This window comes from Diceros bicornis, chromosome 16 (assembly GCF_020826845.1).
Source record: "Diceros bicornis minor isolate mBicDic1 chromosome 16, mDicBic1.mat.cur, whole genome shotgun sequence".
NCBI classification, from domain to species: domain Eukaryota; kingdom Metazoa; phylum Chordata; class Mammalia; order Perissodactyla; family Rhinocerotidae; genus Diceros; species Diceros bicornis.
Window position 1 is genome coordinate 23,782,343 of NC_080755.1, and position 19,683 is coordinate 23,802,025.

Consider the following 19,683-nt stretch of genomic DNA (forward strand, 5'->3'; position numbering starts at 1 on the left):
TGGCTTGGCTCACTGACTAAACAGGGCTGTAGAATGGGTTCTGAGGCTGCCTGGGTTCTCTGACCAGGCTTGCTGGTTGAGCAGGACTGGAGGCTATGCTCAGCAGTTAGGCGAGGCTGCCAGTTTTCTTCCCAGTCCAGTCATGACAGTAGAACAGGCTCCATAGCCAGTATGGCCCATTGGCTGGGGGCCCAAATCAGGCAGAAGTGCCATTCAAGCTCCCTGGCCAGATGGGGCCACTCGCTTGGATCTGCAAGTAGACAGAGCCTCTGGAAGGTATCTCTGCTCAGGTGTTGCTGCTAACAAGAATGGAGTCCACCAGGAGGTGAGCCCTGGTTGCTGTAAGCCCCACTCTTATCTCTGTCTTTATCTGATCCTCAGTTGTCAAGTCTCACAGATTTCCTCCTTGATCTTTGTGAAGAGAGACCCAAGTGGGCATCCTGAGAAGTATCTGACAATGTTGGGGAATCTGGATGTCCACCTTGGGCTCTCTTTTCCCACTGGAAAAACCATAGGCCCGTGGAAACCCTCTCAGTACGAGTGTTGTGAGGGCCTGAGAGTGGGGCAATTCATTCAGAGTGAAACTGCTCCTGCTACCCTTCCAACGTGCTCCTTCACAGGCTCTGTGCTCCAAGGGAGTGCTTCAGCTCCACCACTGGGGTTCTGGGACTTTTCACAGTGGTGTCTTGTCCATAGATAGTTGCTGGTTGGTCGTCTTGTGAAAGGAACTGAAGTCAAAAATGACCTGATGCCATCCTGATGAAATCAGTTCAAGAATTGGAATTCAAAGGGTCTGTATGTGGTCTTACGGTTCTGGAGGCTGGTAAGTCCAAATTCAAGGTGCCAGCATGGTCGCCTCCTGGTGAGGGCCCTCTTCCTGGTTCAAAGGAGGAACCCTCTCTCTGGGTCCTCATATGTCAGAAGGGCTAAAACTTTGGTCTTAATTGTAAAGGTTCTCAAAACTATCAAATTAATGGCCCTAGTCTGTGCTTTTTGACAGTAAAACTATTTGCGTAAAAAAGACTGCGTTGTTTAGATTGTGTAATATATATATAATGACTACATTTAAAGCATTTTTTTGGATGAGTCCTAATTTTAAAAATACATTCTGATTTAGGATTCAAAAGTATGGCTAACATGTTAACGTTACTTCTCTCATTTAATTATTTCACTGGAACGAAACCTAGTAGGGTGATCTGGGCTGACAACACCAGGCCTCACTCTTCCTTTCTAGTGGCAGATGTACACATTACAAGCATTCTTCCCAGGAGGAATTAGGAAGTTTACCATGGAGGACTGGCCTTGTAACTCGAGAGCCAAAATAACAAGCAAATGTCACAAGCATTAAACAAACAAAAAATCCCCTAAATATTTTATTTTTCTCATTTAGAATTTAATTTGTCATTGAATATATGACAATTGTTATTACTGTTATTTTTATAAAATATGATAATCATGCTTAATAGTAGAATATTTACGAGCGGTAGATAAGCGTACTGGCAGCATGGTTTCATTCATATTGGTAAATGATCCAATGTAATTGGGTCTACAAAGCCAAACATGTAGAGAGACTCAGGAGTTACGAAAAGATTAGGTCTTCTATTTCCTGTGTCATTTTAGTTTTGTGTTTATATTCCATGCCTCTTGGTATACATATGAGAGAATGAATCCCAGATACATTTTTTGTGTTTTCCCAGATAAATTGTTTTGATGAACTCTGCCTTATCAGGTTGCTATGGTCTTGGTTACTGCTTAAGTTTTATAGCAAGACTAATATGACTGTGTTAGCTCAATTGATTTGGTTACTACAGAAAGTTTTACAAGATAGGAAGGCATTTCGTATGCTTCAATAATAGCTCCAAAAAAACCTTGCAACCTAAGAAAAAAGCTTTTATTTAGAAAAAAAGAGTCAACCCTCTCTTATCAACCACCAACCATGCACTATAATTTTAAACAGCTTTTCAGCAGAGCATTTCTTTTCTGCTTCATGACTGGTTTGAAATGTTGCTCAGCCTGTGGACCAAAGACTCTTGATTAGCTGTGTCAGATGAGTCCTCTTAGAAACACTGTAGAGTCGCACTTCAATGCTTCCATTTTGACATATCCTGTTAAGGGTTACACAAAGTCGTCTGAAGAGGTTAATAATGAAGGAGGATAAGGAGGAGGAGAGGAAAAAGGCTTTGCAAGAAGTTGAAGAATTTAACAAAGAAATGGTAGCTTAACGTGATAGGTCTGATCTTTTGAATTGGGGCAACGGTGATGGAATGGAACAGCCATTTCATCAGTTTGGTTATGATTTTTAATGTACTAAAATGTCAATTTTGGCTATTTTAGTGGCTGAGTAATAGATTCTGCTTAGCATTTCTGAGTGAGAACTACAGGTGAAAAAAAAATATTACGCTTACATCACATATGTACATCAAAGGTTTTTCTTTATATAAAGAAAAATTAAATCAGGGGATTAATTGTACTAAAGAACTACTGTTTTGGAAGCATCTTTTGGCATTCTGATCATTGCACTAAAAGGTTGCAGTGTGGCAGTTTTGCAAGTGAATATTCATTCTTGCTTCAGGCATGCCCAAGAAGTTTTATCCTGCAATTTCTAATTTTCTTCATCTTTAATTGTGAAACCTATTCTGATTTTCGCTTTCCTTCTCTTGCTTCTTACCTCCCTCTATATATCCTTTTTCACTTCCTTCCTCTCTCTTCTCCTTCTCTTTTTTACTCCTGTTTTTCATTTTCTTTCTTCTTTTGCATAAAGCTAAAATTGAATAAAGAAGGTGATTCTTTTTATGGTTTTGGCTGTATTCCGGCGGTTATTACTATGCAATTTATACATCCTATTCTCAGAGGGTGTATATTTGTCTTGCTCATCTTTAGATTCCTTTTGTTTTTAAAAAGGTTTTATTGTGCACTGAGGGGGTTGGGGACTCAGTCCTTCTTGGCATTCACTTTCCTCAGGGCTGCTAGGATGTTGCTCAGCTCCTCTTTCTTCCTCTTGACACAGACGTGAGTCCTCACCCTTTTCCTGATGACCTTGAGGTCCCACTTGTGCTTGGCAACCTTGAGCAGCTCCACTGAGCGTCACTCATAAGGGGTGAAGCTGCACGCATCTTGGTTCATGTCCCATATACATTTGGAGTGCTTGGTGAGGCTCTGTGACAGTGGCTGTGCCTTGGCTTGCTCACATTCTTGGTCACCTTGTGGCCCTCTTTGAAGCCCGTGGCCATAGGGTAGCACAGAGCAATTGCGGCTACTCTTCAATGGCTGCTGTGGCAGAAGGGCATCTTTCTGTGTGTGTGTGAGCAGATCAGCCCTGAGCTAACATCTGCCAATCCTCCTCTTTTTTTGCTGAGGAAGACTGGCCCTGGGCTAACATCCGTGCCCATCTTCCTCCACTTTATATGGGATGCCGCCACAGCATGGCTTGCCAAGCGGTGCATCGGTTCGTGCCCAGGATCCAAACCTGGGAACCCCAGGTCACCGCAGCGGGGCACGCGCACTTAACTGCCTGCACCACTGGGCCGGCTCCAGAGGGGAATCTTTTAATGCCTAAGATTTGAGTATTACAGTGCCTTGCATGTGGAAAAGGTTAATAAAGTGAATGTTGAGTGACTAAAAGGATAAAAACATTTATTGTAATAGCAAACATTTATATAACACTTACTATATGTAGAAACTGCTCAGAGTACTTTAAATATTTTAATTCCATAAATTTAATCCTCACAACCACCATATGTGGTATTTTTCCTATTTTACAGATGAGAAAACTGATGTACAGAGATGTTAAATAATTTCTCTGGGGTCACACTGCTAGTAGGAAAGGTCCAGTATTTGAATCTAGGCAGACTGCTTCCAAAATTCAGATTTGTAACCCTTTTCAATTCACTTCCTGGCTTAAGAACCTTCAGTATCTCCCCATCTTCCACAGGATAGATTCCACTCTTATTAGCACACCAAAAAGTCTCCTGTGTTTTATGCCTCCTGCATAGATTTTCAGATACCTATCTTTCAAAAGCTGTTCTCATATTGAAATACTTGTCAATATGCCAACACACCCTGTTATATCAAGCCACTGTGTGTATATTTTTTCTTTGCTTGGAAGGCCTTCCACTCCAACCCCTGTGTTCATCTGACTGGGACAAGAAATGCCATCTTGTGAGAATGCTCAACCATCACTGTTTCTTCGAAGACCTCCTAGATGACACTTCCCTGAGATTTACATCCCTCGTGCCAAAGTATATGAAGACATACTGGTTAGACAGGAAAATTTTAAGAATTACTGCTCTTCATTGTTATATGAGTAGATTAAAATATTAAAATCAGAATTTGGAGAGACAAAGCTGGCACTAAGTGCAATAAACCAAAAAAAAACAAAATCAAGACTCGTTTTGTGCAAAACTGCAAGTTCCGCTTGATTGCCTTTGTTGCCTTTTGGCTTAATTTATTGGAAATACAAATTTTTATAACAGGTATCGTAGAGTAGCAGTAAAGACCAAGTTGTCAACATACGGTTTCCTATCTAGTTTGTGAGACTAATGCATCTCCTATGGCTTATGCATTGCCAACTCCAGCTCCACAGAAACGAAGCATCATGGGCAGCAACGAGTGCTTTAATACTTAATTTGTGGTCTATCTTTGGATGAGACAGAGAATCAATGTCCTTCTATTAGTTTCCATACTTTGTTTTATGAGTCCTATTCCTGCACAGTCTGATCATTGATGAATACGTCATGTTAAATAGCTGGTCATCTGATGCAGAAAGCTGGACACTAGGGATTAGAAAACTAATGCCAGAGTGAGGGTAATTAAAGATTATAAGCAGATATTTTGCAACCCATGTAGAGAGGAAAGCAAGACTGTACTCTCATTTTTAATGGCAAGGAAAAGGCCAAATGAAATACCAATAAAACATGACAAAATAAACAAATAAAATAAAGAATAAAACAGAAAAATCAACCTGCTTTAAAAAGAAGACACAATTTAAGGTTTCACTCTGGAAAATTATCTATGTTCACCATGTATACCTTTTTATGTTCAGCTTTCTTCCCTCCTTACAATTCTGTTAGGAATGGAAATTGGTATCGTGTAATGATAGCATTTCTGGCCAACTGAAACTCCTCCATCACTAGATTAGGGGAAGGGGAAAAATAGCGCAGGTGATGATGAATGTATAGGGACGGTCTCTGGTGCCACTTAAGGCTCATGGCATACACTGTTCAAGTTTCCTTTTAGTCTCTGGAATCCAATGTGAAATTCCTCAAATGACTAGAGAAAATTATGCCATTATAGTGCCATTGACCACACCCTACTCTCTGCTTTGGAATACACTTAATTGTGTGGATGTAGTATGGAATAGGCAAATGAGCGTAAATTTTGGAGCTATGCCTGGGTTTAACTTCTGAAACTGTTACTATCTAGTTTTATAAATTTAAGTAAGTTATGTAACTCTTTGAATGACTGCTTTCTTACTTATAAAATAAAATTCAAAAGGGGTTAATTTCAAGATTAAACAAAATAACGTAAGTATAAAACGTGGCTGATAATATGCATATAATGTCATAAATATTTTACTGATACAAATGAAAAAACAGAGTCTTTAACCGTTTTCATTGTAAACCCAAGAGATTTGATGAAACTTTCTTACATCATGAGGTCAACAACCGCAACCATTAGATTGAAGAAAAACTAAAATTGCCCAAAATGTTAATTTAAAATAAGCTAAAGCTTAGGAAGCACAATTTCATAAGAAAAAAAATCAGAAGAAAAATTATATTCCAGATGAAATTATTATTCTATTAAGGGATATTAAATAGTCAAAGATCTACAGAAGTTAAGAACTTTGTATCATTGATATGAAAAACTCTAGGTACTAGTGCTACTCTGTTTTATTGTATATTATTTATTGTGACAGTAAATTAACTAATTCTAAAAATTAAGAATTAAATTAATTCTAAAAATTTTGCCTTTTGCCTTAAATTTGTAGCTTGGTGCTCTTTCTTCTCTATCCCCAGCTTTAGACAACTCTATTTCTCATTTCACATTTTGCATTTCAACGTTCGTTGATTTAACGCGGTTATAGAATACTATCCTTTTAATTTATACCATAAGTAGTGATGGGAACAGCCAAGGAGAATTTTATCAGAGACTATTTTTAGCTGAGCAAAGGTCAGTATTATAAGAGATGAGGCTGAGAGGTTGGATTATTAAGACAAAGGCAGGTGTTCTGATGTTAATATGGATGCAGCAGAACAGAAAACAAAGCCCTACACGTGTTGCTGCAACTAATATAAACCCAGTGGCAGTGCTGGCTTTCTTGCAAAGGTGAAGGCTACATTTCTAAGGTCAGTGTCCATTTCTTAGAAATGTGATGATTGTAGACAAATTTAATTCTATGTGACTGTTATTTAGTATTCATGATGATCATGATACAGATGCAATTCAAACTCAGTTTGTTAGATGCTTAGTAACCAGCTAAATTTTCTCCAGGATCTTTCAGATGAAATGACTTTTGACATAATACCAAAAGTGGTTTCTACTACTGCAAAGAGTACATATCTCTGTACTCTCAATTCCATTTGGACCCTCCTTGTGCTCACCATAAATATCTCCCTATAAAACCAAATAAAAATCTTTTGTTTTGCTTATGCATTCCATTTCAAATAAATAAATAGCAAGGTATATTTACTGGGAATAATATTATGCTAAAGGAGGAGCAATAACTTAGTCTTCGATTTAAAGCACAAGAGAGAAAAAATTAAGAGTGCTAGTTTCATTATCATCCTGCAGTAAAAACTAATGATCAATGTATACATCTGTTAATTAAAAAAAGATATGGGCTAATTGTATATCAATGCACATATCTACATGGCACAATAATTAGAAATATTTTTATGAGTTAATCAGATATAAAGGGACAGATATGGAAAAAGAAAATAAAATGCTTTGAAATAAAATTACAGTTTTTTTTTAAGTAAAGTCTTTGCATTTCTTTTTATAATATCAAAAAAGGAGAGAAAAGCAATGATTTTAAGTGTCTTTTTTTCAGAATAGTGTTAGTTCAGAAAAACAAGTTTTCTTTATTGCAAAAATTATCAGAGACAGTCCAGGAATGTTTAATTCACTGTCCAAATGCATCACTGGGAAAAGAGAAAAGAAAACATAATTGGGAGGGATTCACTAATTTTGGATAATCTGATGGATATAAAATGAAATCTCATATTTCTAATATGCAATCCCCTGATTAATATTTCATGTATGCCTTTTTATTAGGTTTATTGGCAATTTGGGTTTATTTTTTTGTGAATTTTCTTTTTTTTCTCCTTTCCTGTTGAGTAGTTTGCCTTTTTCCTTATCGATGTGCATATTTATTCTGGATATCAATTTGCTATTTGTTATATGAGTATATATGTCAAATAGGTATCTACATGTAAAGATAGAGTGGAAAATTTGCAAGAGATTTTGACACCTTAAATTTAGAGTGGTGAGTAACCTTGGAAAGGAAGGAAGGGAATGAGTTAGGGAAAGGTATATATCAACTCTTTTAACATTTTTTTTGTTAAAGTTTTTGAAATAAATATGACAAAATGATAAGACCTGTTTAACCCTGCCTGAGAACAACACTGTACAGGGGCTCAGACCCCTCAGAGAGAAGGGTCTTGATGACCCACTAGGTAAGCTCAGACTGCCATAGGTTCTAGTCTGGAGTCTGGAATGGGATGTAGAAGAGGGAGAAAATGAAAACCACTTCCAAACTTGAGACCAACTATAGCAGCACAAGCTGTGGTTCATCCTACTGACCTTCCTCTTTTCAGTTTTCTCAGGACAAGAAACCAATCAAAATCCTGGAGGGGCTGCTCCTAGATGGCGTCAACTTACTATGAGGTAGATTATAGTTGATATTGTGGTTCATCATCCAAACCTTTCAGCATTGAGGGACTCTCTGCCTTGACTGCTGGGAAGGTGGGCTCCTGATAGCTCACAGCTGCATGCCATTGTGGGAATTGTTCTCCATGAAAGAAAGCTTCCACCAAGTTACGCCCCCTCCCCAGAGCAGTTGGCAACCAGTGACTGGACAGTGTAGGAGTACAAAGGCCTGAGTCCCTCGCCTCAATTTGAGATTCTCTGAAGGGCTGCCCCAGTTTCAGTGCTCCCTGTAGGACAGGCTGAAGCCATTATTGCCACTGTGACACAATTTAACCTTACTTCATGCCTACTCTTGCTTCCCTTGCTCCCTCAAAATTCCTCTTCATGAGAGTATACTTCAATCAACCGAATCTCAGAGCCTCAGACTCTTTTCTTAGGGAGCCCTATCTATGACAAGGCTCTCAGCTTTAAAAGATAAAGATAGAGGGAAATTAGTTTTAGTTTACATTTAATTTGTCAGCCCAATTCAATAGGTGGGAAAAGAGTTGAGAATTCAGGGTAGAATCTTTTCATGATAAGTCGATGCTTTGGAATGCAGTATGCTTGCACTTGAGTTCTGAGGAATCTGGGCAAAATGTGACAAAGAAGCATTCAGAAATCTTGATATGGATCTCCATTTAGGAAAGTTGTGAAGGAAGATTGGTCTATTTTTGCATATTTAGATTTTTAAGCACTATATTAGTCCCTTTTTTCCCATTTGTTCATTTATTCATTATCTATTAAACTATTTTTGTATGACAGTTACCATGCTAAGCACTGATAATTCAAATAAGATGCAGTCCCCAAATGCAAGGACCTTATAAGCTAGTGAGAATAAAGACAATAACCTAAAAGTGGCAAACAGTGTAATAGATGCTGTAATAGCCACTTACAGAGGATCCTACTTGAGTAGATGTGAAAAAAATAGATGTGGTGGGGTGGAGGGCAGTTGAAGCCTTCTTGGAGCAAATGAAGATTGAATCACCTTTGAGGACAAGAAGAAATTACTTGAGCAGGGGATATGGGAAGGGGGATATGAATGTATTTTATGTAAGAATGATAACATTGTGAGACACTTAGAGAGAATTCGATGTTCAGAATAACTAATATAAAAATATCACAAAATAAGCCATGCTGTGGCAGCGTCCCATATAAAGTGGAGGAAGATGGGCACGGATGTTAGCTTAGGGCCAGTCTTCCTCAGCAAAAAAAAAAAATAATAAAGAAAGGAGGATTGGCAGATGTTAGCACAGGGCTGATCTCCTCACAAAAAAATAAAAAAAAATCACAAAATAAGGTTAGAGGGGTAGGTAGTGGTCAGGTTATAGCAGTGCTTAGGATAAAGGAAATGGGTTTGAATTTAATCCTGCCAGATTTGAGATGGGTGCTTTGAAGAGATTAAAAATAGAGGAATCTCCTGACCAGACTTATGTTTTACAAAAATTACTCTGAATGTAAGCCACTGTATCTTCATTCCTCTTTTAAAGACCAAAAATGTAATCTCACAGGGTCCTGGCTGACTATCCTATGGCATGCAGAGTAGTCCTACCCCTTTTCTAAGACTTAATAACATGATACATATAGCCCAGATCTGTTTCAGTCAAGATGACGCCCAATGATGGGGGGGCAGGTTGCAGGGACTAACGAGGCATTGTGACACACCCTGGGGCTGCAACGGGGACAGTCCATCACCACAACTGGAGCTGAATGGTTACAGAAACCTAGTTTCTCACAACTGGAACTGAGAAAACATTAAATCAACCTTTAAATTACATTAAATTTCACGTGGGCAGGGGAGGGTGTGATTAGGAAAAACATCGAAAAGGGCTGAATGAGGGAGGGCAGTAATCATGAAAAATAAAAGTTGATATACTCTGTCCCACAGGAACCTCCTAGTGGCCAAACCTAAGCAGAAGCCAGAGTGCAATGGAGTCTGGGTGATGCCAACCGTAGAAGTCATCCCGGAGTTCAAGAGAGCTCAGCTGATGGCTTCCACAGAGGTCAAGCTCTAGGGCAAAGAGCAGGATGGAGAAGGTTGGAGACCACATGGGGATGGAAATGAAGGTTACTCAGCATGAGATCCAAACTATAGGACAGGAAAAATAATTTTATCTCTATGCTTCTGAGTTCTTAGCTGAGACTCCTGTCATAAAAGGTAGATTAACAAGAGAAAAACAGACAGAGTTTTATTAACATGTATACCTCATGTATTCATGGGAGATACCCAGGGAAAAGTGAGTAACTCCCTGAGTTGGCTTAGACTTCAGGATTAAATACCATCTTACTAGGAAAAGGGAAGGGGGGATGTAGTCTTTTAGGAGAGAATAAATGATTTCCAGGAAAGATGAAAGGGACCTTAGAAGAATAGCTGGGAGGTATGATAGTTTGTGACAAAGTTTATATGGGTGTTGTGTCAACTTTAGTCTCCTTTCCTGTGATAAGAGTCAATCTTCCCTGGTTGATGAAACTCTGCAGAAGGGGATTTCTGACAACTGAGTTCCTTTTGGAGGATCTGTCTTTAGTCAGATAAGAGGAATCCAGAGAAAGCCTCTCCCTGCATTTGCTGTTTTCCAGGTGCCTACAGCACACAATAATCCGTATACCAAAGCAGTATATTTTGGGGTGGCGTGTCCCGACCTCCTACAGTCATATTTTGGGGTGGCATATTCTGCTACCCTCCAAAACATCCCTACAAGACAAAGCACACAGTCCCCTTCCTGACTTCTTTCTTCTTCCCACTTCTTTCTCGTCTCCTCCCCACCCCCCTTTCTCTCTTCCTCTCTGTCTCTGTCACCAGTAAAGCTGAGGCAAATGATTTCAGGAGTTCAATTATCCATTCCTCCTCCTATATTATTCATCTTTTTCTCTATTTTTTTAAAGACATGAATTATTGTTATTTTCAAGTCCATGTGTGTTAACTCTTATTATTTACTGGATAACAGGTGGTCTGCTCTTATTGTCTTTGTTTCCTGTTAAGAATTGTATTACTTTTTATATTCTGTGAGACTTTATGCATAGAAGAATCTTAGAGGATTCAGATGGTGAGACCCTCCACCAGAGAGCATATCTTCCTTCTGTTCTTAGACAAATAGGATGATTAGGGGCTGATCACTTCAATCCAATCAAGGATCACCCTGGGTTGGGGCTGGATTATAGTTATGGTAAAACTTAGTCTCCTTCTTTTTACCCTGTATGTAGGGGATGGCCCTTCCAGAGTATTTTTCTCTTGAAACTTAAAATTATGCCCAAGAGACTTAATTTGCTCCTTCAGAAGTTTTCAGCTTCTCTCTCCGGTCTCTTGTCCTATGCAGCTTCAAAATTTGTGAAGTGTTTTCTGAAAGTGGCCAGTCACATATTGAAGTACACTTTCCCTCCCTTTAGCGTGTTTTTGTTCTCTGTTCATTGCGAGATTGAAGGAAATTCACCGTCTTTAAAGAGGGATCAACTGAGTTCTCCATACTACCTCAGGGCACTGGAACTCAGCAAATGGCCGTGTGTTTGAGTTTGCACAAGAGTCAAATTTGTCTCTCCAGTCATAAGTAAGAACAAAAAGCTTTTCCAGTTTCTCATTTCCCCACAGCAGGGTCCTTCTGCCTAGGTTAACACCGATCCTTAGTCCACACTCAGAATTGGAAATGTCCCCAGAGTTCAAACCACTTGTGATCATCAGCTTATTTGGAGGGATTCTCTTTTCCCTGTAATTATAGTTCACCTAGCCTTCATTGCTTTCACAGTTCTTTGATGCCTTTAAAAATTAAATTTTATTTTGTAGTTTTCTGGCTTTTTTCAAGTTGGTACTGTGGAAGTATTGGCCTTCCTGATTTACTTTACCACCAATTTTTAATGTCAAAAAAAATTCTAGACAATGTATTCTCCCCATATGATAATGATTTCATTTTCATCATTTATCAGTTTAAAAAGTATGTAACAAGGGCCGGCCCAGTGGCACAAGCGGTTAAGTGCACGCTCCGCTGGGGCAGCCCAGGGTTCACCGATTCGGATCCCGGGCGCACACGGACACACTGCTTGTCAAGCCATGCTGTGGCGGCTCCCATATAAAGTGGAGGAAGATGGGCATGGATGTTAGCTCAGGACTGATCTTCCTCACAAAAAAAAAAAAAAAAAGAAAGTAATTATACATTTATTAATACTTTTAAATAAATTTGAATTTTGCTAAACACAACAGAATTTATAAGCCTTTGAAAAATAATGCTACACGTAGATTTTATTATATTTTCAGACTATAGGCAAAATATCGTGGCGGGTAGATTCACAATTCACTTGCATGGTCCCAAGTTACAGATTGGCAACCATGGGATTAGGTGCTTTATTGAAACATACTCAAATTCAATAGCCTGGGCAGTGTTAGAAGATATTAAATTCTAAGTTTATTTGAGCAAAAATCGATTTGAATCAGGCAGCACCAGAGCAGAAGTGGTTAGAGCTCTGTACTGACAGGAGCTAAGGGAAAGATTTTTATAGAGAAAAGGTGGAAAGAAGCAAAAAAATTATTTGATTGGCTATAGCTTAAGCGTTTGCCTTATTTGGAAAAGTCTAGTTGGCTGTTTGTGACTGTTGTCCTTTGGTTTCCATTTCTTAACCCTGAGGCATTTATCCACAGGCTTAGGTTTTGCTTTGTTTACATGGGCTGCTAAGGCATGAGAATCACCTCCATCTAATGGCCTCCTTGTTTAACTAATTTAACAGCAGGAATTAATCAAATTTCGCCAATTCTAAATTCAGATCTCAAAACCCCGCAACTTCCTCATATAAAGGTGAACCTGTAAGCAAATTAAATATTGGTATGGATCTTCCGTGAAAAAGTTTCAGGTTTGGGAAATTTTGGTTTAGTAACTGGATCACGCAATATTAACTGTTACATGGCATTACCATTACTATTAAAAAATCTACACTTTTTTTTTTAAGAGAAAAATGCAACGGGATGATTCCAGAGATAGTAATCTGTGCTTGTTCTACCTGCTTCCAGTAAAGAATCCAGGTTCTTCGTGCATCCCTGGCTGAAAGAGTTTTTACTGTTAGGCTAAATCACAAGTTACTCTCAGGCAATCTGTTTTCTAGGCTTTTGTTTCTGGATGCGTGATTTCTGAATGGGATAATGCTAATGAGGACTGGGGTTTAGGGCGTGGTAAATGGGAGTAAAAGGATATAGGGCTTGGTGGGTCCTGCTCCTGCATGAACCCCAGGGAGAGATGGCTAGGTCTGTGAGAAGATTGGCTGCCAGACCCAGATATAGGTGCTTCCAGAAAGGAGAGCCCTGTCATCCATGGTGCTGTGCTTTTAAGTGACCCAAATATAAGTGACCATGTGGGCTTAAAAAAAGAGGATACAACTGAAGGTCCAATGATTAGAAGCTGTTCCCTAGTTCTCCCATATCCAGACAAGTATTCTCAATTCTTTTATGACTTCAGGGAAAGGAAGAGAGAGACCATAACAACAGAGATTGAATTTCCTGGCAAGTCAGTCAGATAGGATCTCAGAGTCACATTTAAATAAATTTTTGAAGTTTTCAGTTTTGCTTCCCCAATTTTATGGTTTCAAAATTGATATAAAATAGAGGCCAGCCCAGTGGCATAGTGGTCAAGTTTGTGCACTCCGCGTCAGTGGCCCAGGGTTCACAGGTTCAAATCCCGGGTGCAGACTGATGCACTGCTCATCAAGCTGTGCTGTGGCAGTCTCCTACATACAAAACAGAGGAAGATGAGCAACAAGTGTTAGCTCACAGCCAGTCTTCCTCAGCAAAAAGAGGAAGATTGCCAACAGCTGTTAGCTCAGGACCAATCTTCCTCACCAAAAGGAAAAAAAATATGGTACAAAATAAAGCACCAAAATGGGCATTCAATAAGTCAAATTATTTATAGTGACAACATGAATGTAAAGGCATCAACATTGGTTAGATATTTGGACTCTAAATCAAGCTTTTCCCTGAGAAAGTTGCGAAAAGAGAAACCAGAATCCTGAACTACACATTAATCCACCTGAATTTAAACTTTTGGAGTATTTTATGTGTGCACACATGGTTAATGAAGCCTTATTGAATTCTTTAAGCACTTTGTAATGATAACTGTAGGAATTATTAAGGAGAATTTCAGAACTGGCCCAGCAAAGAGCTGAACAAGAGGAAGTTGGTTCAGGGTCTGTTATAGAAGGAAAAGGCAATATAAGATATGAACATCTTACTGAAGCATCATTCACAGGCCCTTTAAGTGAAGGAAAGACCTTGTGCCTCTCCTCACACTGGGATTCCTCCTAGAGCATGCCGCACCTTGGTTCAAAACTTATATTTTATTCAATGAAATGGCAGTTCCTGAAGAGTTAATATTTTGAAAGAAAGAAAAACATGAGAGTAGAGGAGGTTTCTTACAGAAATTATTTGCAACAATAAGTCCCATTGTAAAATGTAAAGATTAATGTATTAATCAGAGCTTTGTGAACTCTCACATTAAGCAGCTTTGTTATTCTAATTCACTTGTAAATGAAGAATGGAGTGATTCTCTCATTACTGAATATCATTCTTAAAGGCCTGATTTAGAAAAATAAAGATGTCCTTTATACTTGCAAATGATGCTAAGTTTTAGATCAAGAGTCTATTTTAGTGGAAAAGTCACCTTACTTTTTCAAGTTGCTACGTATCCATTAAGCTTTATATTTAGTTTTATTCAGCACATGAAATTTACAAAAGAAATATCTGCTCAAGAAGGAATAATCTGCCCAAGACAACCTTGGGAATTTATTTTCTTGCAATCTCCCATGAAAAGGCCAATGTGGAACCTTTATACAATTCAGCAATACCACTTCTGGGTGCTTATCAAAAGAAAATGAGAACAGTAATTCAAAAAGATACATGCATCCCTACGTTCACAGCAGCATTATTTACAATAGCCAAGATATGGAAGCAACCTAAGTGTTCGTCAGTAGATGAATGAATAAAGAAGATGTGGTGTATATATACAATGGAATATTACTCAGTCATAAAACAAGAATGAAATCCTCCCATTTGCAACAGCATGGATGGATCGAGAGGGTATTATGCTGAAGGAAACAAGCCAGACAAAGAAAGAATACTATATGATTTCTCTTACATGTGGAGTCTAAAAAAACAAAACAAAATAAAACAAATGAACAAACAAAATGAAACAGAAACAGACTCGTAGACACAGAGAACAAACTGGTGGTTGTCAGAGGGGAGAAGGGTGGGGAGAAGGAGAAAATAGGTGAAGATGATTAACAGGTACAAACTTCCAGTGATAAAATAAGTCATAGGGATGTAAGGTATAGCATAGGGAATACAGGCAATAATATTGTAATAATTTTGTATGATGACAGATGGTTTCTAGTCTTATCATAGTGATCATTTTTTCATGTAAATAAATGTAGAATCACTGTTGTACACCTGAAACTAAAAAAAAAGTAAATAAAAAAGGCCAATGGATTATAAACTGAGGCAAATCTCAGTGTATCTACACCAGAGGTCAAAACTGGCTGACTTGGGGGTTATGTAGTCAAAAAAGGTCTATGGTTTACTCTTTAGTGCTTTGCTTTGCTTTCTAAATATTTGAATTGTTGTAAATATTTGCAAATCGACAGATTACATAACAAGATCCTGATTTCTGGATTTTTGTGGAAAATTAGAAAACGTGACAATACTAAGGCAGCCTTCAGACTTGGCCACAGCCACCTGGAGCTGAATAGCAGCTATTGCTACTAGACTGACAGTCTCCCCAATTCATGCCGCATGTTACGTGCAATGTATCATCATAGCTGGTGCTATTAGTCTTTTTATAACGGAATTACAAGGAAAGTAATATATTCTTATAATCTGTCTCGATCAAAGGTGGAAAAATAGAGGATAAGCTGAGAGAGCTGCAATCTTCAAGAAAAATATCCGAGAGCACTTTTTTGCAGAAGGTAATAATATTTTTATATTAAAAATTATTCTACTTTAAAAATACTACGAAGACACATAATAAAATCTGCCACATAGTTAAGAATGTCAACCAACGTAAGAAAGAGGACTGTGATGAAAAACTCAATAAACAAAGAAGTTCCATCAGGATTTATTTCTATCTTTATTTGATTTTTGAAGGCGTGTTCTTAAGTCAAATGCTACTATAAATTTAGTTACTTATTACATAAAAATAGTGTCAAAACCTTGTATAGATTTTAAGTTTATAATTGAGGGTCTATTGAATGTAGCACAAATGTAAGGGTAGCAAGCATTTGCACGTATAAACCTATCTCAAAATACTGCAGCTCAATTTATCGAAGAGATACTTGGGGACTGACAGAACAATGTGTGGGAAAAGTAAAATCATTCTATTGCAGTTAATTAGGAAGTGAATACTAAAAATACCACCCAGTTATCCATATTTCTCCTGTTGTTGTGAAAATTAGTCAATATTTTGGGCATGGAGCTTCTGAGAAGCACAATATCAGGCAATGACTTACGTTTTATCTGTTGAGAATTCTTCAATCATTAATTGGCTAAGATGAGTAAGCAAGAATACAGATGTTCCTCTGATAGTCAGTAACAACAGATTTGATATGAAAATTAAAACCAATGGCAATATTTTTCAAGACCATGGTGCTTAGATTAGTTTATTGCTTTCAGAAATTCCTTTAAGATGAAACATTAAAATGGAATATATTAGCACTTGACTATTAATAATATAAATTGAACAATCAACAAACCATCTGCACTTTGCTGGATTAATCAATTGCACAATTGAAGGTAGCACAAAGTAAGGGTGGTAAGCATTCGCACATGTAAATCTATCTCAAAATACTGTAGCTCAATTTATTGAAGAGATAGTTGGAGGTTCTGTCATAAACAACAGAATCATTTACAGTGCTACATGGAGTTTAGGTAACTTGGTCTTGACCCGATTAAAGAAATTGACTCTCTCATGCCATCCAAGGAAAAATCTCCACCTTTTCTTATAAGATTGGCTCAACGATTTAGACTTTTTCATTACTACAACCAATCTAATTTTTAATAAATTTTAGGTTATTCACAATCAATTATACAACCATATGATTAGAGTCACCAATTCCTGGTTAAGTTGCATCTTTAAGAAATTCATTTGGCAAGAAATAATAGCAATCGTTTTGTTTTGTTGAAGTCAGTTTCTAGAAATAACAATGATGGGCCAACTACATTCCAATACTGTGTACCTCAAGACTGAAATTCAATGAAAATTTTCTTATTTCTGACTTTGTGAAAATTAATGTACATTGTTTAGCCTCTCATAATTAATATTCATAGCTGATAGTATGAATAAGTAGAAATTAAATTATTAATATGCAATATAATGGGGTCCTGAAACTAAATGTGACAATATTAAAACAATAGATTTCTACAAAGATCTCTGGAGTAATCTCCCTAAAAATACACACACACACATATGCACACCCAGTCATAACATGTTAGGATAACACCTATATTTGTGAATAGCTGATTCCCATTATGAAACCAAATATTATTTAAAATGAAAAATTTAAGGATAAATTCTTAAACCTTGACACGCAAATAATTGAGAAATAACAATGACATCTCGGTATAAAAGAAAAGTTGTTAGGTCTCCAGATCCAATTGAAGACTGAATTGTAAAAGAAAATAAATAAATAAATAAATAAATATGTATTTTTTTTCTATTTTGAATTTAAGATATAAAATTCCAAAGCATGCATGTTTTGTTATATTGATATATTATATTTCGAAAAAAGTAAAGATATTTCTAGTATCCGATTTTTTTTTTTAAGCAGCTGATTTTTCTAATACCAGAAACATTTTAGTAATTTACATTATCTCCCTAGTCTTGTAGGCATTTGATTTTTGGGTTTTAATCCACACTAAAGAATCTGTTTGTGGTTATTCTATTCAATTTAATCCAATCCAATATAATTAAATTTTATTTAATTTAATTAATTAATTCATTAGTTTAGTCACAATTTAACAATATTTCCTCCAAAATTATCAGCTGGTGTTGGTTTTTGATGCATAATAAACCACCCTAAAATTTGGTGTCATACAAAAAAACACATTTATTTCTCATATGCTAGTAGGCCTCTGGTGATTTAGGCTAGGATTGGTTAACCTTGACTGGGCTTGCTTATACTCATGTGTTTGTGGGATGGCTCTGCTCCTGTGCTCCTCATTCTTCTCCTGGGACCAGTGGGGTAGCCTGTGCCTGCTACTTTGGAAATAGCAGAGGCATAAGAGAGCAAGTCCAAAGTACAAGCCAATTTCCATCCTTTGCTGGTATCGCATCTGTTAATATTTCATTGGCCAAAGCAAGTCACATTGTTGATCACAGAGTCAAAAGGCAGGCAATTCAGCCTGCCCATGTGGGAAAGCACTACAGAGTTATGCAGCAAAGGGTATGGATAGAGGGAAGCGTGATGGATTGGGGTCATCTTGAAATCCATCACAAGCATTTGACATAGATGCCATAAAAAAGTACGAAGTAAACAAAGCATGAGGGAACAAAATAGAAAAAAAAAACACGTTTCAAGAGAAGAGTCACAGACAACTGTGACTGTGTGACAACAAAGGCTGTCAAGCGGTCTTTAATAGGACTTTTAGATAAGCACCAAAAAATATCTATTAGATATGAAATATGGAGAGCATCGATGATCATAGCAAATGTGGCACAGTATTGGCGCTGGAAGCACAAGGTGTGTAAAAAAGCAAATGGGAACTTCTATTTCTGGAAGTAGGTTGGAATAAATAGTCTAAAATCGTCTCGCTGCAAAACAGCAAGAAATGATACATGCAATATAGTTCAAAATCCTTTCAAATGGATAACAGCTTGCATAAGTAAAAGGTAAATTATCAGAAGCCAGATATGAAAAAAGAAATTGAAAAACAGAGTGATAAGTATTCATCGTTTTTTTGGTCTTTCCTTGGGATATTTGCAGGCCCTATCTGTCACTCTGGGGGACTGAAAAATGGCCTTGGGCCCAGTCAAGGTATAAAGTTGGAACTGAAGACCCTGTGTGATGCCTGGACCCTCAAAGATCTCCAGGATCCGTAGCAGGGTATAAGAGAACCATGGCCCTTGGCAGGACCAACCTCAACATCTCTCTGTAGGCATTCATCCTTAACCTCCAAAAGAATTGCACATATAAGGCTAAACACAAGTCCACAAAACAAAATTCAGAAAATATGATAAAATAAGCTACTATGAACAAAAATAAGCAGGAAGAAAATCAAAATATTACCTCCCAGTAATGAAACTTTCAGAAATATTAATAAAATTCTCACATGTAGATTCTTGAAAACTTAAGAATGAATAAAGAATGAAAGAAAGAATAATCATGATAAAAGAGTAGGAAACTAAGGGAGAATATCAAGTCATTGAAAAATGATGAATTGCAATCCTGAAAGTAAAATATATATAATAATTAAAATGTGTTGAACATTGAATTAATGAACTGGAATATAGCCTTAATGGGCTGCTAAATGTCTACACCACAGTGGAAGACAATAACTCATTTGAGACTCATTCTGATACAGTATTAAAAGTTTATTAAATGTGCATTGCCTGCATCTCTATCTCTTGTAAGGATTTTAGTAAAAGATTTCTTTTCAATTTTATTCAAATTCCTCACTCATTAGGTCTTACAGAAGATTACTCGAAGACAGGTCGTAGACATATGAAATTGATGTACACCATACAATACTCAGAGTTTCTTTGCTCATCCAATATCTAAAACATTGTTATTGTGCTACAGTTATCTCACCTCCAAGTTTGAGTT

The 19,683-nt window shown here is 37.4% G+C and overlaps 1 pseudogene; it reads right to left on the reverse strand.

Moving 5' to 3' along the window:
* Positions 1-2,931: 2,931 nt before the first annotated feature.
* On the reverse strand, positions 2,932-9,953 carry LOC131415135 (large ribosomal subunit protein eL36-like; annotated as a pseudogene).
* Between the last annotated feature and the right edge of the window lie 9,730 nt (positions 9,954-19,683).